Genomic DNA, 16,852 nt, shown 5'->3' on the forward strand with positions numbered 1-16,852 from the left:
CTGTAATACAAGTAGCAGGTGCTTGTCTAGTTCTGTATTTTCCCTTATTTCCTATGAACATTAGAACTTGGGTTACATTGTGTCCACTCTGGACTCTTTATCTAACACGTTAAACTTGAATGACAGTTTAACAGCTCCAAAAAAGGCAATATTAAATCCTTCAGTAGGAAAATGGAGCTCATCTTATACACCTTCAGTCCTTAATATTGCAGTAGGAAACTGAAAAAAACCACTGTACTCACTTCATGCTTTACCAACAGCTACTCAGTCAAAGCAGAATTCATAACAGATAGAGACAAATCATCTGATGGCAGAGGTTAAAAGAAACCTGTTACTATGACAACAGATAGGGTCAGATAACAAAATGAACAGCCACTTTTGATCTTCAAAAAATTCTTTTTCCTTTGCTCTCTCCTCTGTTATCTGGACCACTCCATCAAACACCCAGCAGATAACAGAGTTGAAAACCCAATCGACCTTCAAGGAAGACCAGACAAGTTGGAAAGTCTATGGAAAGGTTACTAGTACAGTGGAAGTGCTTGTGATGATATTGTGTGTGTGTGTGTGTGTATGTGTGTGTGTGTGTGTGGCTGGTGTGTATATTTTCCTAGTGTAACAGGATGCTGTTCAAAAGTATTGTCAAAAGTGTTTCACACTGCATAAATTGCAAATCTACTTCTAAAAAAGGGAAACAAATATGGAATAAGATCTTAAAATATCTAACATATGACTATAATGTTTATTATATAACCATAGGATACCTTGGGTAAAATGCTAGGCATGTTTGAATAATGAGCCATTGCACAGCTTTCACTTACTGTTTATATTCATCTTCATTTAGGCTCCAGAGCCTGGAAAAATACATTGAAATCTTCAACCCTAAATAGGTTTGTATGTTGTTAATATATTTGTCTAACAAGTGTGTGCGCATGTGCAGGCATGTGTGTGTATGTTTCTGTATAATAGTCCATTAAGGGCCAAACAAAAAACAAAATGCCACACCACAAAATGACTTCATTTTTTAGTTGAAAGGTGAAACAAAAGAGAGGCAAACAGTTATCAAAACAACATTTAGTGATGGGCAAATCCTGCCCTTGACTTTGAGGCTGCTGCAGCTCCTCTCAGAGAAGTGACCAAGGGCAGGGGCAACCTTAAGAAGGTTATAGGGGTTGACACCCTATGGGTGCCAGAGTCCTATTTGTATGCGGAGGATCCCTGCATTGCAATGGACAGGGACAGGGGGCATGGAAGGCAGAGCACGAAAGAAGTCAGAGGATCTACTGCTACATTTGTCTTCCAGTCATATCAGGTAACAGATGGCAGAGGCCAAGCCTACTCCAGTCCTTGGGGAACCAGAGGCTCAGCACAGAGAATCTATAGGTCTTTCCAGTTCATGGGTCAGGATTAGTCCTTTGTGATTCCATCCAACTCCTGTCACTACTACTTGGTTTGTGCACTGGATTGGGGAATCACTGCACCAGTGAAATTTGCTCCTGTGAAGAAGTTAAATGTGAAAACCTTTTAAGAGCCCTTTCCACTGACTCATCTGCCTTTCACTCAAAGCAAGCAGCTTCCATAGGGAAACTTTTTGTGTCTAAAAAATAATCCATAATCATGAGGTGTAGTATTGCAGCAACTATAATTGTTTTAATTGCTTATTTGGTTATTGATTGTTGCTTTGTTTATTTTGTTATTTCTTTTTTTATACAAGGAAAAGATTTAATCATTAAGATAAAGTTAATCTTGTCATGATTTACTTTTTATAATTTAATTAGTCGTTATTAGTGCTTGGAATTAACCATCTATTCTAAATTTCTTATTGCTTAGCATACATGTATTTGACATTGGTCTCATGATTTTAGACATGTTTGCCTCATGACTTTAGAACTTACATTTACTATAAGGAGAACGCTTCTGTAAGGGTTGTGGTATGTCCGGTGTGTGTGGATATGTCTGGCTTGTGTGGAAAGAGGTAACAAAAAAGTGAATAATGTATGTGACAATGTACAGGAAAACAGTCCTCTTGCAACAGGTAAAAATAGCCTTCTGTGGTTTAACAGTTAAGGGCTGCAGCCACGTCAAGTCAGAAGTGAAGGATTACCAAACATTAAATCATGCTCCATCCTGATGGCTGAAGACTGCAAGTGACGGCCCCTGAAGGTTGCAGACCACAAGGCCAGAAGATCATGACCTACTAATCCCAGCCTGCCAACAGGACAAGGACAGCTTTCGTGTCTGACTCAGTGGAATCTATAAGCTCTATGGACAGGTATTACTATAAAGAATGAGCACCAAGACAAGGCTTTGGATCTCTTCCACCTACAAGAAGGAGTTTTGGGTGCCTCCAACAAAACCTGACTCCAACTCTCTTGGTCAGCCTGGCCGGTCACCAGATTGACTTTGAGCAACTTTAAGAACTTGGTAAAACCTTAACCTTTGCAGAACTGTCTAACTATCTGTGTGTGTGTGTGTGTGTGTGTGTGTGTGTGTGTGTGTGTGTGTACACTTGTTTTTTTTGTATGAATGAAAGAATGAGTATGCATGGGAATAACTAAAGCAAATAACCTTACTGTTTTTTTATTCTTTCCATGTTGCATGTTTTTTGTTCCAACAAATGCAGCATTGTGCCTTACCCCCTGATAAGATTCCAGCTTGTTTTTAATTCACACTGTATGACCTGTGCATACAAAAGAGGGAATAAAAAATTAGGGTTCAGTATTGGTGGAAACATATTCTTTTACATCTCAGACTCTTCACTTTTCGGGGGGAGCTTTTGGGGTTTTTAACCATAAAAAAGTTTTTAATGTATATGTCTGAAAGGGCTCCAAACTCTCAAGCTAGATACATAGTTCTGTTCTAGAAACTTTGGTCTTGTTCTACCTCATTCTCCCTACCATTGTAATCAAAGTGGAAGTGTCCTCTCTTTCTCCTGCTGTTTTTATAATAAGTTGTCCTCAGGAAATTCTGATGTTTCAAAAATGTGTTAGTTATCTGGAACTAGGAGAAAGAGTTGAAATACTGATTTTTTTCTGAAAAAAAAACCTCCATTTGAAAATAGTAAAACTCTTCATTTCACTGTTTTCAATGAACGTGGCAGATTTTGACGAGCTCAGATCAAAATATTTTGTTTCTGTTGGTTGAATTCACCTAAAACATATCACTTCAAATGTTCCACTTCAAAAGTGCAATATTAAACAGTGCTTCCCTGTGGTGGTTCACTGCCTCTTGGGAATTATTTGGATGCTTTACATGCTCTTTATCCCCTACAGGCCACGCTTCCTGATGGACTTCATTTCCTATGATGCTATCCACAGATACATGACCCAGCATGCCACATAACCCATTGTCAAGGGAAGACTATATTAGATCATGTGGCTACAGGGAAGAATGGGAGCATCAGCCACATAAATGACAGCTACTAGGAGGCAAAGTTTTACCTTAAAGAAGCATAGCAGTGTTGCAGTGATATAGCTGTGATGGTCCAGGAAAAATGTGAGAAGCAAATATTTTTGTGGTTATATCTTTTACTGGACCAACTGTATTGTTGGGAAGGACAAAGACAAGCTCGGGTAGATGATGGTTTGTCTATGTCCCTCCCAAATATACAAATGGACCAGTAAAAGATATCACCCACAAAAATCTTTGTCCCACCTTACAGAAAGGCCTCTTAGAGTCGCACTGACCTGAAGCAAAGCATTACTGGTCAGTCAGATAGACTGAAATATTCCTATTGAAACAGAAGGAACAGCTTATAGGAGACAGTCCTATTTAATGTGTTTGAGGATCTCTGAAAACAAGGAAGCTCTAAATTAAACCATTTTTATCACTTAAAATAACTCTTCTACACAGCTTGATGCTCATAACGTTGTCAGCTTTTGAAAACCGGGAGGTAAATATTTTGACAAATTAGTCACAGAAATGTTACAATTACTTTCCTGTGCTCCAAGTTCTTCCTGAACATCAGTGAGGCAGTGTTAAACCATTTGTGTATGCTTGTGAATTTAGTATTCATGAAGGGAGCCAGGACAAGGCCTCTTGAGAGAGTCTTTTATTTGTTCACAGAACAGAGAAAGCAGGATAACAGCATCTGTGGCACACTATCTCTCCAATGTCCTAGAGGGTCCACCTTTAGGGGTGAGAGGGTAGCTCAGGGTACATACCCATTCAGCTTCTAGTCCCTCAGCTGATAATGCCAACAAGGTAACCAATTAGTGCTAATTATAGTGGTAGCTTTTGTGTCACTTTTGACTGGGAAATGGACTGAGACCATCAGATGCCTTTTATGTAAGCCACCAAGCAGTTGTTAATCATTCTCAGTTGTTACTGACCTGATCTGGAAGTGAACCAGCATCTTACATTCTGTATACTATTAACAATTGCAATCTCTGCTGTAGAGCATTTTCAAAGAGCATGCCTAACTCCAAAGAGAAAAAAAAAATGATATAAGAAAAAAAAAAGAAAATGTACCACATAGCGTGTTTTCCTTTCAGGTATCTTCACTGCAAACAGCAGAAGAATCTTCCACTTATTGTAGTCCCCATTTCTGTTCACATGGGAAAACAATTCCTGGTTACATACCACAAATTTATACTGGATAATTGAAGCATTTCTAATATTTATTATAATGGGGTTTTTTCCTCCTCCTCTGCTTTCTTATTCTCACATCTAAGAAAACTTTTCAGAAAAAAAAAATTACCTTCAGGAAATACCATATAGTGCCAATATCAGAAGCCTAGTAAAGTGCCAGTGTGTAGCAATCAGTAAACTCTCCTTTTTAGCAAAATAAAACAGTTCAGGTGGGTATCATAATGTAAGTCAATACCTAAAAAGAAAGAGGTGTTAAAACAAGCTAAATCATTGCCTAACAGTACTTGTACTAATGACTGTAAACTTCTACTATGCTAATTTTTCTCTGCACTTTTAATTACAGATCAATAATACTTTGCGGTTGACATTTAAAAATGCTGAACCACATGTAGGAACACAGGCAGAATGGAAATATACAATGTGGTACTGAATTTACCAAATCAATAAACGTTGCCATTTAACAAACAGTAGCATGTAAACAGTCACCAAGATTAGCAAGCGTAAAAGACTACACTTCAAGTGCTTAATTATTGTTTAATAACATTAAGCTTCACTTCATTGACAGAATTCCACTGCTGTGAAAATCAGCATTTTTATTGTTTGCTTGTCTTGCTTATGCATATCACCTCTTTCAACTGTTTTAGTTTAGCAATTGCTAAACCAAAACTAAGCAGCACTAATAGGCTGTCTTTAAAAAAAGACAGGGCTTTGAAAGATCAAAAGGTAAACAATCTATAGGAAATGCATTGCATAGGTTTACTTTGCCCTTCCTGACTTACCCCAATGACTTTTCTTAAAATAATACATTTTCTGCCAAGGAAATTTAACAAAGGGAATCATGCCATTAAATAATACCCTTTTGTGTTTGTATCAGTTTAATGTCAGGGATTCAGTTAAAACCTAAGGGCTAGATTCAATAACATGTCATTCACCTTTCTTGCCACGTAGGTGTCCCAAAAACATTGTTTTTAGTGTTCAGGCAGGAAACACAGATCTTCCCCTCACCCCACACTGAGGGCTAGTTTTCACTGCACTGTTAGCTCACAATGTTACTCAAGTGTTGCCCTGCGTGACTCCCATGCATACACAAAAGTCTCTGCCTGTACTTAAGTGGAGTTTTAAAGTGGAGTTCACTGACCTGTCGAGGGGCATGAAATGAAGCTTGAGTGCCACTGATGCTAACTATGCAATGGGGAGTCAGCTACCCTACACTGCTAAAATGCGGGCTTGTGCAGCTCAAGTGTTGTTTTTCAGTATAACCACTGTGGCTCAAGCCAGGCCAAGACAGAAGTTGTTAACTCACTTGCACAAGACTCAGCCAAGGCTTTAATTTATCCCTAGAATATTATGCAGGCCATGTAGTCACTGCAATGTCTTTTCACACTGAAATTATGGTTGCAGTCACAGATTCTAGAGCTTGCACTCTTCTCTACTTATAGGGTCCCAGCACAGTTGTGGTATTTGGCAAAGGCTCCACTACTGAAGCTGGCCAGAAAATGGAAATTCCAACCCATGAAAAATGTTGCATTTGGCAGAGGAGGGAAGGGGAATCTGTCCTGAGTCAGGATACAAATAATCAATAACGTAACCATGTTCATGGAAAGGGAATTGCAGACAGCCTCAGTGTGGGAGAATGATTTTTTTTTGTTTTCCCAGCCAAAAAGTGAAAGCAAAATTGGCAAGGAAATTTACATTTTCTTTGAAATTGAAAGGAAAAAAATAAATTCACAAGAGCCTTTCATCCCTTCTATAAAGAGTGGACAACAGGGACATTTGTCTCTCACCCAGCTCTTCTCCTTTTCAGTCCTGGAGGTGAAGGGAAGATAGAGGTTGAGTTGTCAGGCTGTCCAGCAGCTAGAGGAGAGAGAGGAGACAGAGATTGCAAGAAGGAGAGAGTTGGGTTGCTAAGCCTCCTGCCTCTACCCAGTGAAACTAATAAGTGCAGGGTGGGGATGGGGTAAGGGGAGTCATCACTGAGGAGAGAACCAAGGCCAGGAGGTCTATCCAGGTGTATGACCATGGTAGTCCCCACCAACAAGGACTGCAGAGCAGAAGCCCTAGACTGGAAAAACCATGATAGCTAGAGTATGCTGAATTTGGAAATCTGCGTTTTAACCAAACTTTCAGGGCTAGACCTGCAAAGAAGACATGGTCTCACCACTGCAACTCCTAACTATAAGGTCCCCTACCATCTAGTGGGATCCACAGCCCTCCATTCATCTCCAAAGCTCCTTGTTCACTACCTGGGGAGAATTTGGTGCCCTAGTAGGGGCTCCACACCCTGCTGGACCACATAACCTAGCCAGTAGGAAGCCCTGAGGAAGAGGATGGGCCTTATATTCCTCCCTCTGATAGGAATTTATTATAAAGACCACATTCCTGGACTTAGGGGTCTAAGCCAGTTCCATCCTTTCTTTCACAAATTGCACAGACACAAGGGGGTTCTGCTGCCTTGCAGTGACTCAGGGGTTAGTGCATCCATCAGAGACCTAGGCTCTCATCTCTTGTCTGCTTTGGGGCAAGGGTCTCACTTTTGTCAGGACAATATCCAAACCCCTGGGCTATAAAATACCTTCGGGTGGGTGTTTCTCAATATCTCCTGGTGAAAGTTGCTCCTGCATGTATAACAAATTAGTCATTCTTTGGAACAGAGAGAGATACAGAGAAGGAGAAATTTACTCTCCTAGGCCAGTGCCTAGGGTACTCACCTGAAATGTCAGGCAGTCAAACAAGCATCCCTGTTCCAGTGAATATCTACTTATTTATACACCGTGTGATAACTCCATAGGAATGAATAAGACAGACCCAGGGGGCATGCCCTTCAGCCTCAGGAGATCTAGCTAATCCAGATTCAAAATCCTGCTCTAATGAGGCAGAGGAAGGGCTGGAATCTGGATCTTCCACATTTTCCACATGTTCTAACCACTGATCTATTGGCTGAAATAGGCTGGACTCTGTCTCCTCTAGATGTATTTTGTGCAGGCCCAACTGAACAGGAACGTTATAAGATGCCTACTGGATTAGACTTTCCAAGTGAGATAAGCAGAGAAGCACCTACTTTATAAATCCCAGCAGGGATTGGCACCAGGTAACTCAATGCTGTCAGGATTTGAGCAGTTCTACACAGGCATCTAAAGATCTTTATTGGTGGAAATAAGAATCCAAATTATGTAGGCAATGCCAAGATCAGCAGTATCCAAACAGGGATTTTGAGGTTCTAGATTTTGAATTTACAGGCCTAAAGCAGCAGTGAGGCACCTTGTGTCCCTTCCTGGATGTAGCCCCCAGGCTACTCAAATGGAGTTGCCCTTTGCTCAGTTACCTTCTCTGAGTGAATTTGGGCATTACGCGAATATTAAAGTCCTGAACCAGGTTCTCAAAACTAGCAGTTACTGTACTCTAGCTGTGGCCAATTATAGTATTAACATTCAAACTGTCAGTCCAGAGAAAGAGGACAATATATTGCAAAAGTCTGGCAGAAAACCTGCCTTGACAAAAGTAATTTATTTCTGGGGAAGACTACAGATCCTGGACTAATAAAAAGAAGCTTGTTGGGACTGGAGGAAATTTGGGCTTCCAAGAAATATTCGGGCCAAGCTGGAGGAGTTTCTAAGACACAGATTTATAGAACTCAAATTGACAAGAAAAAAAATCAAAGTTCACTGAATGCTTTCCTTCACTTGCTTATGAGACTCTGGATTCATCTGGCTTGCAGCTCGCCTGCCAACAATGTCGTTAATGTCAGCTGTAACCACTGAGTTCAGTAAAAGCTTTTGATTCACTCTAATGTAAGTGTTCTTTCGCTTCAAACAGCGAGGGAGAACATGACAGGGCATGACTGACTGTGGCAGCAGATAACGCAATGCAAGGACTAACCCACTAATCCCACACACAGTGGGGAACCCAAGGGCTGCCAGTTGATCTCAGAAAGAGCAAAGGGTGCCTCAGCTGTGCTTGAGTGACTCTCAGGCTACCTTCCTGTAAGGAATTTGCCTCCTCTCCTTTCTGCCTGTCCTCACACAGCTAACTAAAATGCACCATATAGTTATTCAAAGCACATTAAAGTAATGCAGGGACATTTTCAGTCCCAGGCACATTTCAAGAATGATTTTACAGTGGTTCAAGAAAAGCAAAGGAATCTATTAATGACAAATAGGCAAGGTGGAGGCCAAGTGAAAAGGTCATCCAGCCAAACAGATTTCCTTGGAAAAAGAAATCCAACCTCAGTTAAGCCATTAAAAAGAATATAAACTATGGCAAGAAAAATACAAAGTGGAAACTGACAAATCCAAGACGGAATTTAAAGGGTAAAAAGCTGAAGACACAACTGTAACATTTAAAAATAGAAATATAAAAATTAGAAATGTTTTAATTATGGCATAAGCAGGAGGGGGGAAAATCAGTGGGCCCATTATAGCGCCAGTTAGTAAAGGAACTAATTAATGAGGATATATACATTATCAAGGAGGTGATTTTTTTTTCACATTGGTCTTCACCAAAAATTGTGGTGAGATAGTTATATCCAATCTTTTCTTTCCTAGCAAGGAAAATGAAGCGGTGTCAAAAATTAATGCATCAAAAAGATGAGGCTCTTGGATAAACCGGTGGGCAAATACCATCCAATCACTGTGACTTGTTGCTCTTTTATCTAAGGGTTTTGAAGGAATTTAAGACTGAACTGGCTGAACTTTTACCAAAAATATCTAGACTATCATTGAAATCGGCTCCTGTATTCTTCTTCAGCAATTTCTCACAATCAAGGATTATTATCTTCCATGATTGTCTTATTTGTGTCTGAAGTTGGCTGATGAGCAGGGATCCTGGTTTTCTCTGATAAAAAAATTCCCAAATTTTGGATTAAAAAAATAACCCAAAATCCACATTTTTCCATGAGTGAAATGAAATAACACTATATATATAGAGGAAGAGTCTGTTGCAGGGGTCTCAGTACTTTGAAACCCTTCAACAACAACAGGAGATGGAAAAGCAGAAATGGCAGAAACAGCATGTCACAGACCAAAAAAGAAAACACATGTCCATGTTGTCAGTCCTGGATAGCCTTCATCAGTAGGGATCCTGGTTTTCTCTGATGAAAAAAATCCCCAATTTTTGGATTTAAAAAAGTCATCCCAAATACACATTTTTCTATGATTAAAATGAAATGCCACATGTACATATATGTATGTGTGTGTGTGTGTGCGTGTGTGGCATATAACTGGTGTTTCATATTTGGGATTATTTGGGATTACTTTTTACTTCTTGGCTAACAGAGTCAAAAGCTTTTGTGAGGTCAAAGAAGGCCATGTAGAAAGCCTTATATTGTTATTAGCATTTCTCCTACAGCTGGTGAGGTATAAAGATCATGTCAGTTGTGTTTCTTGATTCCCTAAACCCACACAGAGATTCTCGGAGGAGTTCTTCAGCAAGTGGAAGTAGACAGTTCAGGAGGATTCTCACAATGATCTTTCCTGTGGTGAACAGAAAGGTGATCCCTCAGTAGTTTCCATGGTTGGGCTTGTCTTCTTTCTTGAAGATTGTCACAGTCATGGCAGTCCTGAAGTTGTCTGGGATTTCCTCATCATTCCAAATCCTTAAAATGAGAGCATGAAGCTGTGATGTGAGCTCCTCTTCTCCCCATTTGTATATTTCAGTGGGGATCCCATCTGCTCCAGATACTTTGTTGTTCTTCATCTGCTTGATGGCTTTCCTCACCTCATCAAGGGTTGGAGAGATTCCAAGATTATCTCTGACTAGGTGTTGCAGGATGGAGTTGAGAACACTCTTGTCAACAACAGTCTCGATTGAGAAGGTCGAGAATGTTCCTTCAAACATGCATTGATAGCTCCCCTTTCCTTGTTTAGGTAGTCTCCATCCTTAGGTTTCAAGGGTGTTGGTCCCTGAGCACTTGGACCATAGATGGCTTTGGTGGCACTGAAGAAAACATGCATATTGTGGATGTAAGTGAGATGTTGAATCTTTTTAGTCTTGTCTTCCCACCATTTCTTCTTCATATGATGGGTCCTCCTTTGGATCTCTGCCTTGGCTTGTTGGAGATTCCATTTCTTTTGCTTGAAGTTGGTGTTATTTTGCCAAGCACAGAAGGCCTTGCACTTGCAATCGATCAACTCTTCGATCTCCCAGTCATTCTCATCAAACCAGTCTTGAAGTTTTCTGGTAGAGAATTCAAGTGTCTCTTCACAGGTGCTGATGATGGTGGCCTTGAGGGCACCTCACATGATGCTGATATTCTCCCATTGTGTTAATTGGAATTCACTAGTTTTTTGTTGAGGCGCTGGTAGAAGAGGTCTCACTTGCTTAGGTCCTTGAGTCCTTCAACACTGATCTTCTATCAGCATTGCTTCTGTTGAATCCATCATTCAGAGGACAGTTTAAGTAATATAATTGAGCATATAAGTCAGTGATCAGTCCAGCAATCAGCTCCTCGCATAGGTCAATTGATCATCTTTGCAATCCTGGGCATGGATAATGACATAGTCAATCAAGTGCCAATGCTTAGATCATGGTTGTATCCATGATGTCTTGTTCCTTTTTTTCTGGTGGAACAGTGTGTTGGTGATGGTGAGTTCATGTTCCACACATTTGGTCAAGAGGAGGATGCCACTGGAGTTGACCTTTCCCACACTGATCATTCCATTCCAGAGATTGAAATCACCAAGAGCCATAAATCTATCTCCCTCAGGACTGTCAGAAAGGACTTGGTCAAGATTGCCATAGAATTACTCCCTGATTTCATCATTTCTTAATAAGAAAAACCAACTCCATGAAGTCAGCATCCTCCTTCCTGTTTACCATACTTCCAGAAGAAGGTACTGCCACCTTAATGTTCTTTGGACTGCCCATCTCCCACTCTCTGGGTCTTGCTCAGTGCAGCTACATTAATGTTGTGTTGCCTGAGTTCTCAGGCCACAATTGTAATGCAGCACTTTGGGCGTTCACCATTAGGGTTGTCCATGAGGGTCATAGTTTCATAGTTTCATAGTTGTAGGGTCGGAAGGGACCTGAGCAGATCATCAAGTCCAACCCCCTGCCGTGGCAGGAAAGAGTACTGGGGTCAAATGACCCTGGCCAGGTATTCATCCAGCCTCCTTTTAAAGACCCCCAGGGTAGGAGCCAGCACCACTTCTCTAGGAAGTTGGTTCCAGATCCTAGCCACCCTGACTGTGAAGTAGCGCCTCCTGATATCTAGCCTGAATCTACCCTCTGCCAGCTTGTGACCGTTATTTCTTGTCACTTCTGGGAGTGCTCGTGGGAACAGGGACTCTCCCAATGCCTGCTGGGGCCCCCTGACTAGTTTGTAACAGGCCACTAGATCCCCCCTCAGTCTTCTCTTGTGGAGGCTGAACAGGTTCAGGTCCCATAGCCTCTCCTTGTAAGGCCTGCCCTACTGCCCCCTGATCATGTGGGTGGCCCTCCTCTGAACCCTCTCCATGCTGTCCACATCCCTCCTGAAGTGCAGCATCCAGAACTGGACACAATACTCCAACTGCGGCCTAACCAGCATCGCATAGAGGGGGAGGATCACCTCCTTGGACCTGCTTGAGATGCATCTGTGGATGTATGACAAGGTATGGTTGGCCTTCCTGACTGGGTCCTGATATTCCAGATTCTAAAAAGAATGGTGTGTCTTCGTTGGTATTTACAACCATAGATAAGGTGATTCCACTGGATGTATTTATTCAGTCAAGAAGAAATACAGAATATGGTATTAGACAGCCTATGCTTAGGGCACCTTTTTAGTCCCCTCCCCATGTGACATGAGCAGACTGGTTCCTGAAGAGGACTGCTCAGTCACAGTTGCAGCTGCTGAATTGCACTCTTGTCTCATCCAAGTGCTAGGTGACCTTCTTGTAACTGCTGCCTTTATGCCAGTTCATGATTAGGAGCTTCCAGACCTCACAAGCCTGCTCCCATTGCCATTAGCTGGTTGCCAAAGGGCTTAAAGAATTGACTTATTTTATCATGGAGAAGCTGCCGCACATCAGATTCCACACAGTTCTTGACAGAATGGGACCTTGATCCAATAGCAAGGAGAACAAGACAACTGGGATCTTGTTCCACTGCAGCCTTCATCCACCTTCACAGCTGTTGAGATTCTAATATCTTCTTTTGCCTGCTCTGCTGTTGGAAACATATAGACTCATGGCTGGGTTTTGGGCAGGCTTATTATAGTGGTGACCTGAACTTGCCATGCCACAGCACCATAATAGGATATATGCAGCTTTTCAGAAGGGAAACCATTGCCAATCTCACCACATCCTGGTGCTGCTGCTGCTGCTGCTGCTGCTGCTGGTTGGTCCGCAACTGCTTATTCATCAGAGTTACCCCTGCTTATTTCAAAGCTAAGCTTCCCTAAAAGTCATTCCACTATCCATCACCCGTGGACATGCTGGGTAGCAGTACAGCTCTGCCCCACATAATACAGAACCAGTACAGACAAATTATACATAATTTGATATAAAAGGAAAAGAACAACATGGCTCCTTTAAAGGTAAGTCTCACTGCAAAAATCTAATAGGATTTTTTAATACATCAAGAGAACAGTAAATAAAAGAAAATGGGTGGATATAATTGATTTAGATTTTGTAATGCTTTTGACAATGTCCCTGGTACCATGATGCAAGAAAACTAGAGAAAGAATAAATTTGTTTGTTCAATAAGCTGGGTGATATAAGGTGACAAAATGTACAGATGCCACAACTTTATTTAAATTATTCAACTAGATAAATGGACGATACAATGGTAGAAGAAAATCAGCATAGAAATGTGTAAAGTACTGCTCATTGGAGGGAATAATTTGAAATATTCACAGATACTCCTATATTCTAAATTATTATAATCACTCAGGAATAAGACCTGGACATCACTGTTGCTGCCTCAATTAAACATTAAGCTGTGTGTTCACTTGAGGTCCAGAAGCAAGTTACAATGTGTAAAGAAAGGAATTGAAAATAAAGCTTAAAATAAGATTATAGAAATTAATGGAGTATTTGCAATTTTGAGTTCAGTTCTGGTCACTCCACCTCATAAAACAAACTAGCAGAAAGAAAAGGGCTCCCAAGGCAGAAAATGGAAATAATTATAGGTGTGGAAATAGTTCTGGATAAGAACGGCTAAAAAGATTAGGAGATGTTAAGGTTTAAAAAGGAAGGGGTAATTCCAATTCTGCTTTATGTGTCTAAGTAGCACATGTATAGCCCTGTAATTGCAGCTTTGAGCATTTGCACACAGTATGGAGGTCAGCTTTGCCCTCATATGCTCAAGAGGCCTGCTTTCCAGCTGGCACCTACACAGCAGAACAGAATCATCTGGGTATGTAAGTCCTGGTAAGACCTGAAATTTGACATGGAAAAACCAGTGACTGGGGAGAATTGCCTCCCACCATTTAGTGCTTCTAAAGGAAGGCTGGAGAAGGCTCTGGGCAATTTCTAGCTCAGTTTTCAGAGGGCAGATTCAAACACCCTGGAGGGGGGCCTAGGTCTTCTGTGGCCTAGGCATTTGTCCTAACTGCTTGAGTACTGGGGTAAAAAGAGGGAAGAGCCTCCTCCATTCCCCACTAGGCAGGTACAGTACACAAGCAACATTACTTTACTACAGGGAGAACTAGAATCCCAAACTGTGGGTAGGTGCCAAAATGGGCAATTACACTGCCACATTTGTGCCATTTCATTACTTAACATAACATGCAACTTAACCTGAAATGTATGAGTGAAATGACAGTGGTATGTAAAATGTTGAATATTATGAAAAAAACAAATTAGGCATTTCCTGCAAGGCTAGAGAAGGAGATCTTCAAAGAAGCTAAGAGACAAAATAAATAAAACTGATGGAAAGGAACATATTTTGCATGGTGCATAATCAGTTCATGGAATTCACTGACACAAGAAACATTGAGGCCAGAGCACAGAAGGGTATTAAAGCAGGATGCTTATACATAGCTGAAAATAACTCCATCCACACAGAGTTGTGTTAGATAACATAGAGGTCATAAGGGATATCAATCATAACTCTATAGAGAGTAAAACTAACTAATGACTTGGGATCAGAAAGAAACTTTTAAAGGGGCAGGTTATTCATTAATATTCTACTGAGAAAATACTTCTCCTTTTTCTAAAGGAACAGACAACACCTATTGTCAAAGACAAACTACCAGAGTAGATGGACCTCAGTATCATGAACAACGTGTGCCCCCAGCGGCTGGCAGTGGTACGAGTGCAGCGGCGGTGAGCAGAGAACTCTTGCAGATGCCATTGGCGCTGTCGGCGGTGTGGGGTGGGTGGGTGGTGAGCACTGACCAGGGGGCAACAACCACCTGCAGACATTGCCAACAGTGTCAATGGTAGCCAGTGGCAATCACTGATTGCCCACAGACATGGCTGGCAGTGTCAGCAGCAAATGGGGGGGGAGGGGAGCGGTGAGCGGCAACTGCTCACAGGTGCCGCTGACAGTGTCGGCAGTACCTTTTCATAGGGAGTATACCACCATGCTCAGGTGTTTCATGTGCACCTGTGTGCACCCCCTACACATCACCAATGCTCAGTATGATGTGTTGCAAACATATAGCAACTCCTATGTCCTGAAGTATTAGATGGAAATAATGGGCAATTACAGATATGCTCTGGGAGGCGGGGAGGGGGGCAACGCTTTAGTTAACACGGCTCCGAGAGCCATGCTAATTAAAGCACCCAGAACACCATGTGTATCAGTGTCCCTGCACTGAAAAATGGTGGTGGGGTGCTTTGAGCTAAAGTGCCCTGCTGCCATTTTTAATTGCAGGGACGCTGATACACGTGACACTAGAGTCTGCTGGAGCACGGTAATTACCATGATCCAGCAGCAGCTCGATTAATCAAGTCTGCTCCAATGTGCTGTAGTTACAGTGCATCGGAGCAGCCTCCCTGAATGTGTATAGGAGTCCAATATCTTTATTCCAAATACACAGCAATGTATGCCTCTGTGGCTGCAAATGGACATTGCATTTATCTTGGGATAAACCATTTTATCCTGGGATGAAGTGCAATCATACAGACATTCATGTCCTTTCTCCCAGGATAAATCCTAAAAAAGTTTCCCAGATGAGTAGTAGTAAAAGGCTATGCCAGGATATTGCAAAGTATGTCTGTACTGTAATTCTCTGATCGTATCATTAGATCAATGGCAGAAAAGCAGCACTGTGTTCAGCTGCTCACTAAACCGAGTATAGAAAGGAAATGTGTGTACACACCAATCCTGAGACAAACACAGGCACAACTTGTCCAGGAAAAATTCAAATGTCTGTTCCTAACTGAAGAGCAGTGATGACCATCTCTGTAGTAGGTTCTACTCATAAGATACTAATTGATCATAGTAATCACAAGTAATGAGTATTGAGAAGGTCCTCCTTCTGTTAGCAGCACAAAATTCATAAGATTTCAAGGCAGGGCATCTTGCTTTGCAGATCCCTACATTAGCATTCCTAAGCCTAGCCTAAGGCAGACAATATAAAAAATGCCCATGGCAAGGTCTCCCTTGCCCTTAGGAACAATATTTCATCCAGTTCTGGCCTGTTATCTATATTACACTTTTAAACATCACCTATCACCATGGTATCTAAGTAGTGATAAGCTCCATTTGACATTGATTATACTGAATGGCTCCTATATAAAGATGACACAGCCTCAGCATTTACTTGTTGGTACTAGAGATAAAGGTATTCAAGCATAAGTATCATCAGCCGTCACAGAAGTGGATCATAATGTGCAGGAAAGAATTCTCATATTCTGGGCGTGCAGGTTCCAATCAGATTGTATGTAGGAAACTGCAAAAAAAAAAAAACAACAAAAAATTAAAATAAAAAAAAAAAGAATGGAGTTGTGTCTATATCCCAAACTCCTTGGTCCCTCTAGTAAGAAATAATTATATTGCTAAAAATGGCACCAATGTCCTTCAAAAAAGACTCTGTACCTGCCAACCTAGCACACAGGCGTCCTGTTTGTTCTGGCCTTTCTGACATTCTAGATTTCCTTCTAGCAATCTTTATTTTTTTACCAATGTGTGCACCTGAAAAATTCATGACCAGGACTCTTAACGTGTCACAGTAGCAAAGCTCATACTATGGTATGTTCATTAGCTATGCAATATATTATGCTGTATTTGTAAACTATAAATGTAGATGTACATGTAAAAATGCCCTTGCTGCCTATTGCCTCTATGTTCTGGATATATTTTAAGCTAAACAGTGTCCTCACACCTTAAAATATCTTGTTCC

The sequence above is a fragment of the Alligator sinensis genome, unplaced genomic scaffold (genome assembly GCF_000455745.1).
Source record: "Alligator sinensis unplaced genomic scaffold, ASM45574v1 scaffold126_1, whole genome shotgun sequence".
NCBI classification, from domain to species: Eukaryota; Metazoa; Chordata; order Crocodylia; family Alligatoridae; genus Alligator; species Alligator sinensis.